The 20877-nt window shown below is 39.2% G+C and overlaps 1 protein-coding gene across 1 annotated transcript in view; it reads left to right on the forward strand.

The window, feature by feature from the left end:
• The window catches only part of ntrk2a (neurotrophic tyrosine kinase, receptor, type 2a), a 107919-nt gene that overhangs the window by 24447 nt on the left and 62595 nt on the right, over window positions 1-20877 (forward strand). The gene's annotated exons all lie outside the window — the stretch shown is intronic.

The following is a 20877-nucleotide window of genomic DNA, read 5'->3' on the forward strand; positions in this document are numbered from 1 at the left end:
CTGTGGCAGCCATTGTGGATGGCTTCCTTATATATACATACACTATTCTTCTTACTTTGACACTCAGATAAAGTGTGTGACCTCTGCAATGTCTCACAGTGTAACTAATATATTTTCTCTTGTAGTATTCATCTACTTATTTGTCCCTGTTCCACTCATTTTGATGCTTTGCTGATATTTCCTCTCCTTTGTGAACTAATGATAACCACACAATCAAACTTCTTCTTTACATCCATAGATACCTAAACAATCTTCTGGTTTTAGAGTTTATTCACAGTGTGCAGTTAAAAACTGCAAGCAGACATGTTCTTTTTATACCTCTTGTCTCGTTTTCAGTTGTAAAAGTGATTGAAGATGGAATACTAAGCTTGTGTGAAAATCTCAAAATACATCGGCTGGGTATGAGAATTGTTTTCTGGGTTTTCAATTCAGTCAACTTAAGTCTGGTTCAGTTTGGTCTAAAAAAAAAAGAAGCTCAGTGCGTTTATGATAAGAAACCCCAAAATTGAACTCCCTGAGGAAGTCATTTTGAGCTATTAAAGATAGAGTTGTTTCAGGAAGGAATAACTTTAAAGCATTAGCATTTCATGCAGCACTAAAGGTTCACATTTGACATTCAAATGACCAGACAGAAAAAAGAATGCAAATGAAGAATGAGGTTTATCAAATGTGCGTTTGGTGTGTGTGTGTGTGCATTTGCGACCCTTGGCTGCACTGTGTTAGTGCGATATTTTGGCAGTCACTGATTGATGCCCTCCCAGGGGGGAAGGGATCAGACAGAGCAGCCACATACGTTGTGTCAATGTGTGTATTAGCATTTATGGTCATGTGTGTGGTTTTTTTCCTTCTCCGGTAGAGGTGATTGAGAATGCTCTGAAGGGAATGATCTCTCTCTAAGGCCTCATAGCATCTCATGCATATGTGTGTGCTATTCCTCTAAGTCTGTGTGCACTTTCATTCTTGTGTAGGATGTGGATGTTAGCTCATATTACTTTTTTGCCCTTTTGATTGTCCCTCTTGAGTCTTCATCCCCTCCTCTTTCCACTGTTACTTCCTCTCCCCATGCAGTCCTGTCCCTGAGCTCCAGATACATCCAGATGTATGTGCCCTGCAGCGTGTTGATACTGGGATGAGCATGTGGAGAGAGAGATTGAGAGAGAGAGTTGGTGTCAGTATGAACAACAGAGAGAGCTGGGGAGTTAGAGAACTTTGAGTAATTCACAGCTGTGTCTATGCTGCCCACATAATCGCTGTTTGTTTGAAACCTCTGCATGTTGAATATACTGGACGGATGACCAAAGTTTTATTTACATAAACACAGACTGCAGCAGGGAACCAGTGCTAATCACACCCCTTTCACATGGAAGTGTATTTTTATTTAACCATAAAAAATGTGCCTGCGGACGCACATTGTCCCCCCCAATCATGAGCACAGTCAGTGCTGACGATGATGATGAACTTGTGATCAGAAAGTGTGAAGACAGCACGTCACGCCATATTGAACAGGTGTGCATGAGAAAAGCTTGAGTCGCCTCACTGACTCGGGATGAGTTCCTGTCGGTCTCTCTGTGAGAGTGGAGTAAAAAAAGCTGTAGCTGTTTTACATTATTTATATTGACTGCATTATTCTGCTTCTCTCTCATCAATAAACATGGGCCACATTTGGTGCACTATGTCTTGCTGCTTCTTGACACACACAGAGACATAATGGCTTTTTATATACTGTACATTGCTGTGTATTGGAATATGGACGTAAATTAATAGGTTTGAATGTAAAACATTAATATTGGTAATGTGTTGAGAGGGAGTGTTGAATATGTACAGCTATGTTCATTGTCTTTACACTGATATTTTTAAGCTGTATAATCTGCCTTTTTTTTTTAACCAAAAGGAGGCATTGGACAGACCTGCGTAAACAACATATGAGCACTTTTACTTTTCACACTGAACATGTACAAAAACAGACATTTATTTATAAAGTTAGAATGACGATGATAGTGATATTCACAGTCAATGCTGTGGGTTGTATGCAGAAGCAAACAAGCTTTTAAACATGTTTAGTATGTGTTCACAATTATGGTCAAACTACAGGAAAGAAAGCTTACAACGACTACAAGTAGCTTACAATGATGCCATGTGAATATTACTGAAGAGACCTTGATGTAGTGCTGTTGAAATGTTTGTTTACAAGCTATATCTTGTGTAGTGTAGTGATTATTTGCCGACTCAAAGCCTCTGTGAATGAAACTACCTTGGCCTTGTCCAATGTCAAACATAGTATGGTACTTCACAATTCCAGCTATGGAATAGAGACATTGGCATAATTGTCTTTTTGTCTCTTTCTTCAGTGTAACTTTTTTATTTATTTTCTTATGAGCATATAGACATTTTTATATAGTTCATGCAAAGTATGAATTTTGAATGTGCTCTGACATATATTTTACAGAAGGTTTTGTTCTAGAAAAAAGTTTGAATTGAATTAGATGAGATAAGATTTAATTAAAATTAGTTGACATCCAGTAACATTACAATTTGTTCTGGTTCATGATATTTTACTCTGTTTTTGGTCTCCACCACCACCCGCAAGAATGATCTGACTTTTAGCTGCTAAAAGCACTTTGTTAACCTAATCTATTATCCTGATCCTATGATCCTAATATTTTATATTCTCTTGATACTAATGAGAGCTTAGAGAGTGCTGCTTTCCTTTCACTTATAGCGCAGTGTTTACGCAGCTATACGATTTACATTTTCATCATTTAATGAGGTTTAAATTTGTGTTAACTAATTAGTAAGATATTTTTTCACTTTTCCATTTACCAAGTTAAATGGAGCTGAATGGAATTTAATTTGTGTTCTAATAATAATTCTTTATATATGGGGAGTGTGCATAAACAGCTAGGCCAACAATGCCCTACAAAATTCCGTTTGATTAAAAAACAAGTGAGATACTATTAAAATATCATGAGAATTAAAATCCAGCTTAAAAAAATGTCTCAGATTTCCTTTTTAAAATATAAAAAGCGTCTGCCGTTCTAAGACCTGGGTTGAGGCTATTCAACAGTTTAGGGCCAGGAAAACTGGAAGCTGAAATTTTCTTGTGCAACACTCTGTGAACATCTAAAAGACAGGCAGTGGAAGATGTAAGAGCTTGAGTTGAGACTGAAAATGAAAGGCATTTAGTGATATATGAAGGTGCTGAATTATGTAAGACCTAGTAGATGAAGGACTTAGACAATCAATTTAGAAAGAAACAGGTAGCCTATATACAGTGATGCAAGCAGAGGAGTAATGTGATCTCTTTCCTTTTTATCACAGGTTTAAAAAACCTATTTGTACCTGAATCTTCTGTTAACGTCTCTCTGAACAGTCCAGAAATCATGCTTCAAACTACCTGTAGTGAATTAGTAAGTTCATCTGAAGAAATTATACAGTGAATCAGAATATATACATGATGTTTGCTTTCAAATACAAACATACATAACAGTCAGGAGAAGACACTTTATTGGCTGCTTGAGAGCAAAGAGTTGGATTTGGATTCAAGTCTTAAAGCAGAAATGTCCTGTACACATTTGGAGGGAGTATGCCAGTACTGTTAAAAATTAAACTCATTCATGAATTAAGCTTAATCTACCTGATCAATACAGAGTTACATTCGCAAAGAGATAAAGCAAACACAAGTTTGGTGAAACGAGGCTGAAACAGAGGGTAACCACAGCCAAACTGTCTGAGTCTGAGCCCAAATTATCAGACCAAAGCTCAATTTCCCTGATTGAAATTTAAAGCGAAGTGCTTTTTGGCTAACTGAGAAGGATAACGTAAAGCTGATACATAATGTGGATATTGGAGATTTGTTACATTAGAAGTGTTGGACTTGTACAGAAAAGGGAAAGATATTAGTTCTTTTTTATATTTCCGTAGTCTCATTGAAATTCAGAGTTGTTTTGAGAGCAAGATCAAAATGTGTAAGAATAAAAACCCAAAGAATGGAAGTAGAAGAAAAGGAAGCATGATAGCTAACAGGTTTGCTCAAATTGGCCTGCTGAAAGCCTACCAGTTCCCACGAATATTACACATAACTACCCAGCTGAAGTGAGTGCAGACTCCCGAAAGAGGAGAGGATGCAGCAGCATCTGTATGTGTTCATGCCCTCATAGCACCTTTAGGGAGGGAAGCGTCAACATGAACCGGAGTTCTGACGCAGGAACGAGACAGGAAATGTCAAGTGAGGAAAAAAAGCGAGTGATTGAAAGGGAAAACAGCAAATGTGAAGTGGAGAAAGTGAGAGACAGATGGAGAAGAAGAGAGCAAATGCTAAAAATGACATTTGACAAAAAGCATGAGTGAGAAAAAGCCAGCAAGAAAATGAGGGAGATTGAGGGAAGGCAGTAAGCCTGAAAGCAGGCATTGAAAGCAGAGAAAGGAAAAGAGGAAAAGAAAAACTGAGAGAGTCCTGTCTTGTTCACTTATCAATGATTCATCATTAGTGCAGGTTTCAGTTTTCTCCTTGTTTGGTGAAGTTACACGCCCCCACCTCCTTCTCTCTCTCTCTCTCTCTCTCTCTGTCTCTCTCTCTCTCTCTCTCTCTCTCTCTCTCTCTCACATGTACACAAAGCTCCTCACTGCTGATCGATCGATATGACACCCTCAAGGTCAGCAGAGCTCTATTCTAGGCCTGAGGCTCTTCTGAGCATGCCCAGCAGACCCACTATCACCACCTCCTCCTCCTCTTCTTTCTCTCCCTGCAGAAACGCAGCTTTCGCCTCCAGCTTTTGAGGTTTTTGACGAAATACTGCTCACCCACTGAACTTTTGGAAAGGAAGGAAAAACTGAATGAGTTGAACCACAAAGTGAAGAAGCTGAAAAAAATATCTATGACTCCACTTTTAGACCAGCAAAACTCAATACCTCCAGGGACTGAGAGAAGAGCGTCAGTACTGCTGTACAAAATATGTCATCAAAAGCCCAGTGAGACTGTATTGCTTGTCTTGTTCTTCAGTCAAATAGTTCCATCTAAATCATAACATAAATAGTTCTGGACTTGTTTTTATTTTGGAAAAGTTCTTGATTAGCTGTTTGGGCAGAGACAAAACTAAGTACTGATAAATATTAGACTTACTCTTCCGAAAAGAAAAAAGTCTCCCAGAGCAAGTTTGACCTCAACTTCCTCCCGTTCTTGCAGAATGTATGGTGACCTGGCTGTACATCATCAAAAGTAGATGATTTGATGACTAAGTTGTATCACTAAAGTCACTGAATGGCAATTTTCATTTAAAAAAGCTTAAAGATGGAAGTTTTAGGAAAGAGATTGCAGGGATAAACTGTCTTTCCATCGAAAAACTACCAGTTTGAAGTCTCATCTTCAGGTAAAAAAAATACAAAAAAATACAAGTATGTGGAATTTGTTATTTATCCTTTCATTTTGAGCATCTCTTCTCTAAGTATAAACTCTATCCATACTTGGTTTGATCGATGTATTTGAGCTTATTCCTCTCAGCATTTTAGTGTTTGTTTGTATGTGTGATTGCAGGCTTGTGTAAATGCAAGTGTTAACAGTAGTACAACATCCTTCATGCATTTTAAACAATCATAAATGAGAAAGTCTTGTTTACAGGGCAGATGTTTAGAGAGTTAAAATGATGCCTGACTTATGACTGTCTGTCTTTTAACGGATGTTTCCGTAGCAACTGTAACAACATGTTTTAAGGTCAGTGTGTTATCTGAGGTGATCGGCTCAAGCTGTGACTCACTGAAGTGCTGCATTGAAACTAGAGATGAGGACTTGACAACAAAAATAGAGATTTGATGTATGGATTATTGGTCCTAATAAATGAGCACATCAGTAGATTCTAAACTCAATTTATCCATCAGAAATCAGACATCTCTCTTCAAGTTTCAGCACAGAGACAGTTGAATGAGGTTTCTTCGATTTAGGTCATGTTAGAATTTGTACACCCTGGCTAGACAAAAAAAAAAACATAAATACAACCCAAGTCATCAGAAAAAGTGTTAAAGTAATCATTTTGAATTAATTAGTCTTATCTGATGAAACTAGTCTGTGCCATGTCTCATGCTATTTGATAGGTCATGGAAAACAATAAGAGGCTCATAAAAAAGGCCCTATACATGCATTGTTTATCATCTAACTGGGTGTCCTGTGTTTTAAGAAGAACAGTTTTGTTTGTTTGCTGATTTTAGCATTGAGAACTGGAGGAAGAAAAGACTAAATGCCTATGGCAGATCCTGAGGCCAGTGATTGTTTGAAGTGCTCTGAAAATGGAAATGGCTCTTTTCCAATGTGAAACATTGCCTGAAGACCTTGTCTGTGCTCTGCCTGGCTGCTGCTTTTCCTTTTTTTTCTCATTGCACTTTTGGCAGTTGATTGTTGTTGTACATACATGTTGAACTGGAAGTATTATAACTTATACAATGTCTTTGTGGGGGAAAAAAACATTTTTTTATAATTTGAAAGGCCAGTTGTCTTTTTTGGCACTAAATATTTTTACACCATTAAATATTTTATCACCAGTCTTGACTAAAGCCACAAACCATGTCATCTTGTTGAATGCCCTATACAGTTTTCTACAGTTTTTCCTTATTTCTATCACATTTGGCCATTTAATTCACAAGAAAAATATGAATAAATTGCATTTGAAAAAAAGGTTTGATGTCGAATTTAAAAATTCTGTTTACACAACTAGAAAATTGGTTGCCTTGGAACATCGCTAAGTTTTAATGTTCCATGTGCCACCTCAGAAAGAATAATTTAGTTATTCCAGAGAAGACTGTCTTGGCATTTACATATTTTGATCTCTGAAATGTTTGTCCAAATTTGTACAACCTTTTTTGGACAGTGTCTAGATTGTGGAAAAAATGTTTTGAGACAAAACAGTAAACTCTTTCGGTGGCTCAAGAAGTCCCAATCTTCATTCAAGTCAAGACTTGAAACATGTCTGATTTCAGGCACTGTATTAAACAGACTGATGCCAATTTACTTATTTGACAAACATATCTGTTAACGTGCTGTCGTTGATCTTTGCTTCATGTAATCAAGCCAAAACATGGACATTTAAACATGGTTGAAGTTTTGTCCTTCTAGCTTTATTAGTTGTCTAAACTGAGGTTGTGAAGACCCCATGTGTGAGATCAGACAGCGATCAATCAAAAGCCTTATGAAACTGTTTTGAAAAGGGCAAGTGTTGTTGGTCTGAGTCAGAGAACATAAAGACAGGGACCATCAGCTGGTGTCTCTGTCTTCTCAGTGCTATCAGGCAGTCTATTGTGCCACCGTACATCATTTCCTGTCTTATATTGGTCAGCCTGACCTTTACCAACAGTCAGAGCAGTGAAGAATTACATAGCTGTAACTGAGAGTGCAGTGTGGGACCAGGACTTTATATAACTCCAGACTTGTGCGAATAGAAAGTATTATTGAGGAGTTACAACTGGTTTCCTGCTTTGGAACTAAGATTTTTTCTGAATCTGATTACTCTCCACTTAAAAACAGAAGCACTTTGTAACAGGCAGAGTGACATCATATCCCCACTCTCGACCCCTATGCAAATCAGAGAACACAAATGGAATTTAAATGGTCATACAAGGAAACCAGCTAGGTCAGCACACAGCTTATCTACATATTTATATTCATATTTGTCTTCATATTAAGGACATATAAGGTACAAAAAAGTCTAGGATGTGAGGTTTTATGGCGGCAGCTTTAATTTATGAATGCATTTCTCTGACCTTTAATGTAATTTTTTAGATGTCTTTTGTCCCCTGAGCATAGATCGAGCTGGGAGAGACAGTTTGATTGTCATGTAAATACAACATACACATCATTATGATGTAACTGTCTTAAAATAAGGGCTTTTATTCTAATGTTGGAAAGTATTTTTAAAACCCATCAGTGAGGCTGTTGCTCAAGTGTATCCTGATATTCTCTTGGCAGCACAGCGTATAACATCATTGCCACTAAACACAGCAATCATCTAACCAAGGGAAATATTTTATTTGTGCCAAAGTAAAAAAAACCTGACTCACATGAAAACCATCTTTGCGATTCAATTTTCTCAGAAACACAAACAGGTTCTGCCAATCTTTACATGGAGGCCAGTGGTTTCATCATAACAAACATTCCCTCAAAGAAAAGCAAGAAAATAATGTCCATTCCCCACACACACATACACAAGTACCGCCTGTCTGCTGTTTACCTGTTTCACACATAAGGCCCTCTACTGCTGTTTCATCTCTCAGTTCAGCTGCAGTGTTTGTGAGAAAACAAAACTTACTCTGTCAACCCCTTATGTACTGTGGCTGCACAGTATAGTGAGCTGAAGTGACATCTACACCGTATAAACGCAACAGAGTTGTGTTTGTCAGAGCAGATTGGGCAAAGTCACTTATTTGTACGTTTTACGAAAGTCTCAAGGCTTGGCGATGAAGTCCAGAATCAAGTCCAAGTCCTACTCTCTGTGCTTGTTGTCCTGCTATGGAGTTTTAAACTCAATATGACTGCTTAATCTGGAACCTTTTTGGTTCATTTTAAGTTCTAAGCATTCCCATTTATTCCCATAATGCCCTCTTCACAGACTTAACCCGGTCACTGACCACCCCCCCCCCCCCCCCCCCAAATCAACACTGAGGTCTGTCATCCTCAGGACTGAAATGCCTACACTCACTTTGATTTTAAATTGCACTATAGCAAAGTTTTTGTCCGGTTTTAAACTGTATTTCTTATTTTTATTAGCTTACTTCTTATCTTTTTCTATCTATTTCCTATGTTTATCTGTTGTTGTCGTTGCTAGTGTCTGAGAGAGAAACGTAATTTCAAATCCTCAGTATGTCTGGTGCATACTGCAGTTTTTGACAATATAGAAGACTTTGAACATTGAACTCAGGAGGAAAGGAATAAAACCCTCTGAACACTGGAATCATCCAGACAAATCAAAAAGGTTTTATTGAGGTTGGCACATAGGGTAAGTAGCTAGTTTGCAAAAATTCAGTATTCACAGTTTGTACAACCCCAATTCCCTAAAAACAAGGTGTTGTGTAAAATCAAATGCTGATGTTAATGGTTTGCAAATCATTGAAACCTTATATTTGACCAAATATGGTGCAAAGACAACATATTGAATGTTAAAACTGTAAAATGTCATTGTTTTGTGAAAAACACAAGCTCATTTTAAATGTGAAGCCGGCAACAGGTTTAAAGAAGTCGAGACAGAGGCATGTTTACCATCATGTTGCATCAATTCCTCTTTTATCAACGCTCTGTGAACATTTGGGAACAGAGGAGACCAATTTTTGGAGTTCTGAAAGTGCAATGTTGACTGATTCTTGCCTGACACCTATGGGATTCCAGCTGCTTAACAGTCTCCTTTGTGATATATTTCACTTCAGGATGTTTTCAATGTGTGAAAGGCAAATTTAAACTCCTCTACTACAGAGCCATGCTGTTGAAATACTTGCAGAATATGGTTTGGTATTGTCTTGCTGAATATTTTCAAATAAATATATGGTTTAAATGATACGCAAACCATCAAACCCCATTTTATTATAATTTTAAACGTTGTCTCAATTTTGGGGGGAAATGGGGTTGTAGATCAACTGAAGCCTCTTTCAAAATGTTCCCAAATGTTCATGAGCTCAGCCCCAAGATTTTTTCAAAGTCGCTTGTTGACACGTCCCGTATAGCATGAAGTATCCCCTGTCAGACGAATGGGGTGATAGGGTGAATCTGTGGAAGCAGGACATGATATCAAGAGCATGCTGTGAAAACTACAGCAAAATGTTTACAACTTGGCGGTGGACGAAGCACCAAGACCTATGCTATGTTGTTTTTTCATTTACATATATCAATGCTTCTTGTAAACACTGTTCTCGCCTTGAACAGGATTCTCCTTCTTCAACCTTGAATGCTTTTATTCATGCTGTTATGAGATGCTCTTCCAGGTTTGCACTTGTCACCTGATAAAAAAATGTCCTTCTCCCCCCTGCTTGCTTGTAGTGAATTTTTCCTAGTATTTCTTGCTGTGTCCTCAGATGAGCTCTCTCTGACTTCAAGTGAAAATTTGCCCAGGGGCTGGCAGGAACAAATACTAGTGAAGTCAGGATGAAAATTTTAGATATTTGCGTTTACACATACAGGGAATTTCAGGACTTTTGTTAGGCATGTTGTAGTGCCGAACACTTTCTATTTGAACATAAGTGGAACTTTCGTCTAGTTTATCATCAGATTCAAAACTTTCTGCAGCCATCTAGTTGTTTATAGTTGTAAAATACCTCTGTGGCACTTTAATGCTGGATAAACATTTTGTGTTTTGTCAACCTGAATGAGATCAGATGGGAGTCTGTCCTTACTTGTGGGGGAACAGACAAAGGAAACAATAATACAAAGATCCATCTGTTTGCCAGGCTAGTGTTTGTCAGCTTTTATCAAATGTAATTCCCCTTAATCATTTAAAGCAAAGCAAGCAGGAGCAGCAGTGGAATGTTACTGTGTAAATTGTACACTAGGTACAATATATGGCTACTGATGCTTCACTTTATGTGTCTTGTACTTTCACCACACCACACTTGTGGAAGAAGAAACACCCACTTCAGAACTTGTTTCTTTTAGCTTTCTGCCTTTATTTTAACAGGACAGCTGAAGAAAGAGGAAATGTGGAGCGAAGAGAGTTAGATATATATATGCATAGACATATAAAGAGTGGACGCTGCATCGACCGCTACTACCTATTGGCGCTGACGAGCCGTGGGGCCGCCATATTGGTTCGGTCACCCGCTCCACTCAGTGTAATCTGTTTGGCAGGGGCAATTAATTGTCAGCGCATTTAATCAATCATAACTCGCTGAATACTAAACTGATTTTCATGCAGGTTTTTTTTTCTGCAAACATCATACATGTAGGTATGATACAGGACACATGGTTCGGTATATTTAAATTTTCATAGTGGGCTTAACAGTAATAGAATATTCTGATATGTGATATATGTGATGTATGATAGGTATTTTGCCGCACAGTGCTCCGGCATCTTGAAGTCTCTGCTGCTTCAGTATACATTTACAGGCAGGATCATGGGTAGGATGACCGGACCAAGATGGCGGCCGTATTTCTTGCGCCCCAGCAGCCAATGCAGCGTCTACCCTTTATTATGTCTATGGATATATGCATCAAAGGGCTGAAGTTGGGAGATGAACCCTGTGGCTAATGTGTTGAGAACCATAGCCTGAGCAAGGCTTATGCTTTACCCAGAAACTAAACCTGCACCCCATTTCAGAATGCTCAATAATTAGATTGTATAATGTAGTATTATAGTCACTGATGGATTAATGAGTGAAACACTTATAAAATGTAGCTAGTAACAGACAGGCTATTTTATCTATTTTATTGTAGTAGCAATATGAATGCATAATTAAGTCACTGCAGATCAAAACACTATCAGAGTCTTTTTATATTAAACGTAATTGAATTTTAGTCGAGTCATCAACTTCAACCTTGAAGTCATGTGAGTCCATGGCACTGGTGTTTGTGTACATAGACAATAACGCTGCATCTATACCATGTCAGAGTGAGTTTTTCCACAGACACAGTGACAGTGTGTTGTTGCACAGGGTCCTGTGACTCGCTCAGCAAATGTCACCGCTGCATCAATGTGCTTTTTTCTTGGCAGTACAGTGAATGTCTGTATGATCGGCTCTATGTTAATGAGGCTTTAGCTATCGATCAACACCTCGTCCTGCTGCACTCGGGCACATACTCAAGCGACCAGGAGGCAAATATACACTAGAGTCCCCAGTTTTTTCTGAATATGTATGAGAGTCTGCAAAGATGCCTGCCAATATCATTTAGTATGTCTGGCTGCTTTGTGTTGTGTATTTTTGCATCTGTGCATTATTCTCAGCACAGCAGGGAAGAAGAAATAGAAGAGAGGGAGGAGGAGAGGATGAGGAGGGGTTGGGGGGGTAGAGGAGCAGCACTGAGCACTATAACGGATAGGGGTTTATTGATGGATCAGTGGATCGTTTGCCTGTCCAGACTGAGCCAGGATGCCTTGGCCCTGCCTTCCCATCACTGCCTAATGCTACGTTCAGCAGCTCTGCTCTCTGCAGTGTGTGTGCGCGTGTGTTTGGAAGAGACATTGTTAATGGAGGCTGGGGGGAATGTGTGTGTGAGTGACAGGGTTGTAGTAGGTGTGTGATGGATGGAGAGAGACTAAGAAAGAAGGGAAAGAGGGAGAGAAGTATTGTATCAATGTGAAAATGTTAGTGTGTGTTTGTGGCAGAGAGGCAGTCTGTCACACAGTTTTTTTTTCCTTACATATAAATACTTGTTCATACCTGCATAATGTCTTTTAAAGGCTTGAGTTTCAGAACAGCCAGATCTTGTTTATGCAACTAGAGTACATGTGCTTAAAGCTCTAGAGAGCCATCAGAGCACTTTGATTTATTACTCCTTTTTCTTCTTCCGTCAAACCAAAAGCGAATGAAAAACCAGCTTAAGTATTTCCTGAGAACAAGCTGACTCAGCAGACTTTCATTTTTCGTCTAACTTATGACAAACAGCACAATAACTGTGACAGACAGTGTTTCATCAGACAAATGTTTTAATATTTTTCATCCAAAACCTATTAGTTTAAACCGTAAAATGTTACGTGACTACATTCCTGTAGCCTTTTTTAAAGGAGATCTTAGCAATGGGCTTAATATGAGTTGTACCACTATAAGTTGAAGCCTTCTTTGGGGGCCCCCCTAGAAAGAAAAAAAGTGTAACCCTGTCTTCCTGCACTGGATTCAGCAAAGTCAATGTGCAGTCTCTGTGCAACTATGTAGCTTTTTCTGGTACCATCTGTTTTTGCAATGTGGAGTTTGTAAATGGACTTGGCAAATTGACTTGTACTTTTATAGCCCTGTTCTGGTCTTTCTGACCACTCAAAGCACTTTTTACACTACTTGTCACATTCACCCATTCACACCCATTCACTCACCGATGGCGGAGGCTGCTATATAGAGAGGGAGCATCAGCATTAGCTAATCTCATTGGGTACAGTTACATGATGTTTTTTAATTCTTAATTAATAATTCCGAATTAAATAATTCCGAATTAAAGTTTTCTCCCTCGTGTTTACATGGAAATATTAATTCCGAATTGAGGTTAACATGGAAAACACGTTTAATTGTTTTTATTCAATTCCTTTTAAGGTCTGGGGGTTGGGAAGGGTTCTGATTGGACAGGGGCGGGCGTGATGTATTTACGTTTACCGGAAGAAAACAGACTCCAGTTCCTGCTTCTTTCATTTTCGGTTACAACATGGAAGACCACGCAATAAGTTCAACTTTCGCTTTTGATTTTGATTATAGTTTTGAATAAGCAGCTCGACACAAACATACTGCTTCACTTTCATCAGCTGAGGAGGAGAAGAGAGATAGAGGACCGGAGAAGGGAGGCGGAAGACCGGACTTTGGGGAATCAAAGCTGGTTAGTGCAACAGCTGCTCTACCTCAGCCTGGAATATGTGCCCGCCAGCGCGGAATATGTGCGTCATCGCGACAGGACAAGGGAACAAGCATGCGCAGAACGACCGGAATTAATTTAAAGCGGAATGAACGTATACATGATTGTGAAATTATTCAATTCAGATTTAAAATCAGAACAAACAAGCCACATACAACGGATTTCAGTTTAATTTGGAATTATCATTTTCATTCGGAATTAGGTGTTTACAAGGTTATTTTTAATCTTTTTAAAGAGGATTTAATTTTTATTCTGAATTAAAGAGGAATTTGTAAACGTAGCCATTCATTCCGCTTTAAATTAATTCTGGTCGTTCTGCGCATGCTCGTTCCCTTGTCCTGTCGTGATGACACATATTCCGTGCTAGCGGGGACATATTTCAGGGATGGCCGCCCGAAGCAAGCGTTGGGCTCGAGCCGAGACTATTTATTTAATAGGAGCCTTAGAATAAATGGAAGTTATGAAAAGAGAGGGATATTGCAGTGGGCTAGAGCAGCTGTTGCACTAACCATTGGCTTTGATTGGCCAAAGTAAGGTCTTCCGCCTCCCTTCTCCGGTCCTCTATCTCTCTTCTCCTCCTCAGCTGACGAAAATGAAGCAGTATGTTTGTGTCGAGTTGCTTATTCAAAACTATAATCAAAATCAAAGTGAAAATTGTACTTATGTGTGGTCTTCCATGTTGTAAGCGAAAATAAAAGAAGCAGGAACTGGAGTCTGTTTTCTTTCGGTAGATGTAAATACGTCACGCCCGCCCCTGTTCAATCAGAACCCTTCCCAACCCCCAGACTTTAAGCAGAATTGAATAAAGACGATTAAACGTGTTTTCCATGTAAACCTCAATTCTTAGTTACTATTATCATGTAAACGCGAAGGAGAATACTTTAATTCTGAATTATTTTATTCTGTATAATTAATTCCGAATTAAAAAACATCACGTAACCGTGGCCATTCTCACCACTGAACAACAGCAGGAGCAAGTTCAGTGTCTTGCTCAAGGACACTTCGGCATGTGACCGTCGGAGCTGGGATAGAACCACCAAGCTTCTGATCGATAGACCACCGAATCTACCCACTGAGCCACCCCAATCCCAACCATGCTAAGTAATACTATGATAGTTGAGCTCAGACTATGGTAACATTGGCAGTTGTGAGGTAGGGACAGACCCTCTGCATGAAGTTCCCTAAGACTTACACCACCCAGGGTGTCGTTGGTCTGGCAGTTTAAGCACGCCCCATGTGTTGAGGCTACGGTCCTCAGCGCAGCGGTTGCTGGTTCAACACCTGGCCTGACAGTTTGCTGCATGTCTTCCCCCACTCTCTACTCCCCACATTTCCTGTCTCTCTTCAGCTGTGCTGCCCAAAAATATAACTTAAAACTTAAAAAAAAAAAAAAGAAGCCACCCATCTGGCCTGGTCACTTTCTTTAAACTGAGAAGTCAATCAAACCAGCACTCCAAGAGACGTATTAAATATCTATACCACCAATTTCTTTGTACACATGATTATGACCTAATGAGGCAGAAATGCTGTTAAAAGTGCCTCCAGCATCCTTTGTGTAGCACAGCTTTATCTTGCTTCTTTGAGTACCATCTCCAAGGTAAACTACCGGAACATATTTAAATTCCTCTCTCTGCATTTTAAACTGGTATTTAATGCACCGATGTGAAGGATGCAGCTCACTTGTTCAATGGCAAAAAAGGTATTAAAAGTGTGTCTCATACACCAAATTGTACATCATCTAGGGTCCAAGAGAGAGAAAAACAATCTTGCAAAGTTTGTTGAAATCCAAACTTCAAAGTAGACATGGAATGTTCAAGATCTTGTGAATTTTCCAACAAGTTTTCTTGTCTAAGAGATTTTAATTTAGGTGTGCGTCAAAGGGGTTATGTGAACTTTTGATTTCCTTGGTGGACAACAGGAAGATGAGAAGTCCAATAGATAGAGTCAGAGTGAACTAACAAAATTCAAGAGTGTATTTTGTGTTCAGATTGTTGTAGCAGTGAGTTTTATCTTGAGGGGTTTACTATAAGTGTTTCCAGCTCTGTCTCCCGGAGGTTACATTTGTGTGTTAGTAAAGTGCTTTCACAGTGCGTGGTTACAACTTAATAGCTGTAAGGATTAAGTTTACTAACAATGGTCTAAAGAGTGAGTCAAAACCAAAAAAAGGGGACAAAATATTACTAAATTGATCAAGTAGAAAAAAATTATATACATTGTCAGAGAACATTTTACTGACATCTGTGTCAAATTGTTTGTGACTTGAAAACACTCCCCCCTTTTGGTTAATAGAATACATAATACCATATTTTCCTTAGATTCCTGAGATGCATTGTTTATGTTGACTAGTTACAGATAGCTCTGGTAGACAGTAAAGACAAATCTGTAAAGTAGTAATGAATCCATCTGTCTGTAAGTGCTTGTGATGTCTGGGCTTATATTTGTACCTGCTGCATGGTGTCCAACAGAGTCTTCATTTTCAGGACAAAGCAGCCAGTCCTGATCCTGCATGTTAGCAGCCTCAGACCGCAGCCAGTTGGATTTATTACAATGTTTCTTTTTTTTTGTCCAGTCTGTGGTCCTGTGCCAAGACCCAGCGTTCTGCTGAGCTGTCCTTGGGTTTCTTAGCTGACATAAGACATCAGATGAAAGATGCTCCACAAAACCAGACAGGAGAAGTCTGACCTGCACAGAGCATCAAACACATGTTCAGAGAAAAACGCTGCTCAAACAGACAGATGGAGCTCAGAATGCAGTACAAACAATGAGGGAAATATATCTGTTTGCGCAAAGCAGGCCTCAAAGTGAGAAGAAGAAGCATATTTCCGTAGATGCTGGATCACACAAATCTGTTTTGTAAAACTTACATTGAGATCATTTGGAAAGTTGGTTCAAAATTGAGGCGGCTTCCTTGGCCTTCTTTCATTGTCTGTGCATTATTTCTTAAGAGCACTTCTTATTTGGTTTCTGAATTGTTCTAAAGAAGCCACTGAAGCCAAGGTGATACATTGTAGCAGACTGTTCTGTCAAAACAAAAGCCGAACCCCCAAAACATTTAGAAGAACACTAAATATTCTCAGCTGAGGTTCTGATTGGTGATGGACGGAGTTTAAGTCGTTGAAATGTAGTTCACTTTTTAGGAGGACAGCATAAAACTCTGATGAGTAGTTGCTTGTAGAGTATGAAGCCTTGAGTTGTGTCGTGTGTGTATGTATGTGGGTAGCTGTCAGAGGCCTGTAGCCTGACATGGTCGACTTCCGTTGCCCATTGCATGCCGTTGCCACAGCAACCTGCGTCATTGCCAACCTGCGCTGCTGCTCCAAAACTAAATCATTATCACTCGCCGAGTCTGGAAGGGGAGAGTGAATCACTACCTTCAGTTGAACACACACACACACGCACAAACACGCATGGAGCAACACCTGGGACAGGATTAAGCCAGCAGTGAAGCTGGACATGGCAGCAGACAAAAGATGTCACATCGTAAAGCCCTTGTTCATTACGGCATCATGCTGCTTCAAGCTGGGAGATCTCTTGCCCTTTTTCTGGCTTTGTTTATAAAGTGAGTCATCGGAGAGAAAGCATTTTCACTCCTCCTACAAGGACTGACGATGATTGGCAGACAGACAGGGCACTGATTTGGACTCTTGAGGTTAAAATTGTTGCTTTGAATCAGCCTGCTTTGAGATACTGAGGACTGAAAAATCTGACAGGTCACATGCCCAAATTAATTTCTCATGAAAGTTTGTGCAAGCTGTTGCTTTAAAAATATAACAGGTGTTGTATCTAAAGAAATATACAGATGGTATTGCATATTTTTGAGATTATATGGCAGAAATTCTGACATTTTTGTGCTGACATACACGTCTTAAAGGAACGGTAATGAGCTGATGGCTGGAGGACTTTCAGGTTTAACTTGGGGATGTTTACAATCATATCAGACGAACAGTGTCAGACCCTTAGTTTAGTTTTCATCATAAACCTCCATTTCTTACTGATCAGTTACTTTGTGCAGAATAAATGTATATCACTGGTTATCACTCTTTTCTTGTCACAATCTGTAGCTTTCCTGGACCCACAGAGCAAGTTTTCAGTCAAGCAGTTGCGCCCTGACCCAGTTCCTTCTTTTCTAAATGTAAAACCATCATATGGAAACCTTCTGCAATGCCAATAAACCTCTCTGATGTTACATTCCTGTTCTGTGTCGGGGGATCGTTAATCCATTAAACCTTCACTGCGCTCGCACACTAGCATTCGGCTGAATCATTTTGTCTGAGGTGCAAATTAGAGCCCCAGGTGCAGCTCAGGTCACTGTGGCACTTTGTAATGTGGAATCTCAACAAACTTCCCTCAAAGGCAGGCATATAACACAGTTTTTTTTTGGCCTTTCTTACTTCCTTGTGGCAGTAAAGTGAGTGTTAGTGACAAGTTAGTGTGTTTCTTTCCGTTTGTCTTTAGTCCATAGACAATCTCAACATCCATCCCCAAGTTTTCCTCAAAACAGAAATGACATACCCAGCTGAGGGGGGGAGAAGCAAGTTGTTGTTTTTGGCTCGCTTCTCTCTGCCCTTTATCATAAAGAGTCAGCTGCCTGGGATGGTTTTCTCCTTTACACTCAAAAAAAAAAAAAGGGAGCGCACTCAAACTGAACACAAACTGAGGTGCACGACTACACAGCAACACAAACGCATCTGTTGCTTGTTGCTGATCTGTGCAATTTACCCAGATTAAAAGTTGAAGAGGACATTTAGTGTGCTGACTTTTTCCCTCTTTTCTTCTTTACACTCCTCTCCTGACAGACGTCTCAGCCATTACTCTCCTGCTCTTCCTTTGCACAGGCTCCCTAATTACACATCCTCCTCCCTCAAACCTACAGCAGCAGAGTAGAGATTATTTTTGGAGGACACAACATGTCTGCAGTAATTGCCTGATTAAACACAATCTGGATATATCCCTCAGTTTGGTATGTTTATTCATTAGTGGGTTTTTTTCCAGTTTGAGAGTGCAAACAGAGCTGATAATAGAGGATGAGTATCACCAGTATCCCAGGCTCGTCTAGCCCTTGGCTCTCATTAGTTTGTGGATTGGAGCTGTGGGAGTAACACTGTGGCCCCTACACTAATTATTTGAGTCCAGTTAAAGGACTTAAGGACCAGACAGAGCTGAATTACATCCATATATTACATCCACGCCTGCTGGTTTCCTTGTAATCTTCACATTCAGTGCTCATGAAGGAAACTGAGTGTGAAGTACATTTTCAATTTTGTGTAAAATTACTGGAGTGTACAGTTAACATTTCCTTTTCAAAGCAAATTGTCACTTTTTTTTTCTCTTAACCATGCACTGAAAATGGAAAAAATGTGTCTCTGGATGTGCCCCCCAAAAAGGGGTTAAGGCTTTACATGAATTGATCAGATAAGTATTTCCTTGATTTCTTTACATTTATGGGACGACAATTAGAATATGCTTATTAAATCTTCAAATTTCTGGGTTATAATAATATAAAACCAAGATAAGCTGCATTTTTAACCATGTAAGTATATAGAACAAATATTTTTTGCAATTTATCAGGAGTGTGCATCTCTCGCTTACAAGACTCGATATGAACCTCGATAGAAAGGCTACAAGCTAACACAGTTCATTAAATCAAAGAACAATTGGGTGAGATTTGATATGTTAGATGCGATCTAATGCAAACTTCTTTCTGATATGAAGTACCTTAAATCAGTTCAGCGATTTCAGATGTGTTGTTTTCTGGCAAGCCCCCATTCGGTGACATTACTCTTACAAGATTAAAGACGTTAAACACAGCCTAAGTAAGCAGAAACACCTCAGTAAACAGATTCAGAGAATAAGAACCAGGCTGTCGGCTGTTTTGTATTGCACTCTTATGGAGTCAGGGCTATGCAAACAGATGTACTCTTATCTTCAATTTTAAATCGGATCAGTGAATCTGAACACAAGTACGATTTATTTTTGAAAACACTTGAAAGATCATTTGATTACTGAAGTATTTGCGGATCAGAGAATTATCAGTTATTTCTGTACTTATAATGATAATTTGGTGGTTGTGCCTCCTGATCTCATTTTTTACTAAGAGCTGGGGTTTGCTTTTTGTCCTTCACTTTGAATTTGAACAGTTTTAACCTCAGTGACAAACAAATGTTCCCACACGGCAGCATTTCTCTCCCTGCCAAAACAAGTTGAATTCAACATTAAAGTTGTGAACATGTAAGATAAAATCCTGTGTCTCCTGTGTGACATGTCTCTGTCTAGGATTTCTAAATGATTGCCAGAGGTGAAGTGAAGTATTGGAATTTTTCAAACTCTGTCTGGTTCACTCTTTGAGGGAAATTCAATAAAACTACCTGCATAACAAAACATTGTGTTAAAATCTCAATTATCTTCTGAAACACATGTCGGTGATTCAGGGTTATAAAATAAATCAAGTCCAAATCTTTTAACATGCAATGATTTCCTATGCTGGCTTGTCACTTATAGCATTGCTGCAAGAAATCAATAGACATGTAAAGGAGACCCTGAGGGCATAAAGTTGCTGCATGAAATTAAATTGAAACCACTGCTGTGACACACCTGGAATCAGACTTTTATCCTCTCTTTACCTCATCTTATCTCTCTTCTCTCGGCTGTTTGATGTTTTACGAGTCATGACTCACTTCTCTTTCAAACAGCTTTCTCCTCACACACAAACTCTGGCTACAGGTTTTCTGATGACATTTCTCATTTTCTCTCAGATATTTGGAATGCATTTGAACCTTTAATGCCACATCCAGCAGAGAGGTTTTATTTCTCCTGGCTGGCTCAGCCTCCGTCGTAAACTGACAGGTTTGTAATGTACACATAATCCTCCGACACTGATAAGGCTGTTATGTTAGCTGGCACAGACTCCCCCAGCGAGGTGCCAGATGTTGGTATCAGCCTGTTATTTAAAAAGACATGCAGTACATTATCTTTAATGAATTATATATGTGTCTCTTTGCACAAACATGACAGGGAGTTAAAGTATTTGGATATGGTAAACAGCACATTGTGTTATCTGGTGGGAGGTGCCTGTAAAAGTAAACATGTGTGTGTGTCCATTGATTTGGGCACATTGAGAAGGTTAAAGGCAATAAACTGAAGTTCAGATGTGTGTGTGCGATCAATGAGTTTATTGTTCATGTTTCTGTAAAGGTCACTTCTCCCCCTCTGAGTAAATTTTTTTCTCACAAATAAGCACTTTACTGGGAAGCTGCTCAGCTGTGGATCTGCGTGAAATATCAGAGTGACTGTGACCTTTGCTGCAGAAGTGATAAATAAACATACTCGACAATAACACACACATGGTGGAGTGTGTGCACCACTTA

Source organism: Notolabrus celidotus, chromosome 9 (assembly GCF_009762535.1).
Source record: "Notolabrus celidotus isolate fNotCel1 chromosome 9, fNotCel1.pri, whole genome shotgun sequence".
NCBI lineage: Eukaryota > Metazoa > Chordata > Actinopteri > Labriformes > Labridae > Notolabrus > Notolabrus celidotus.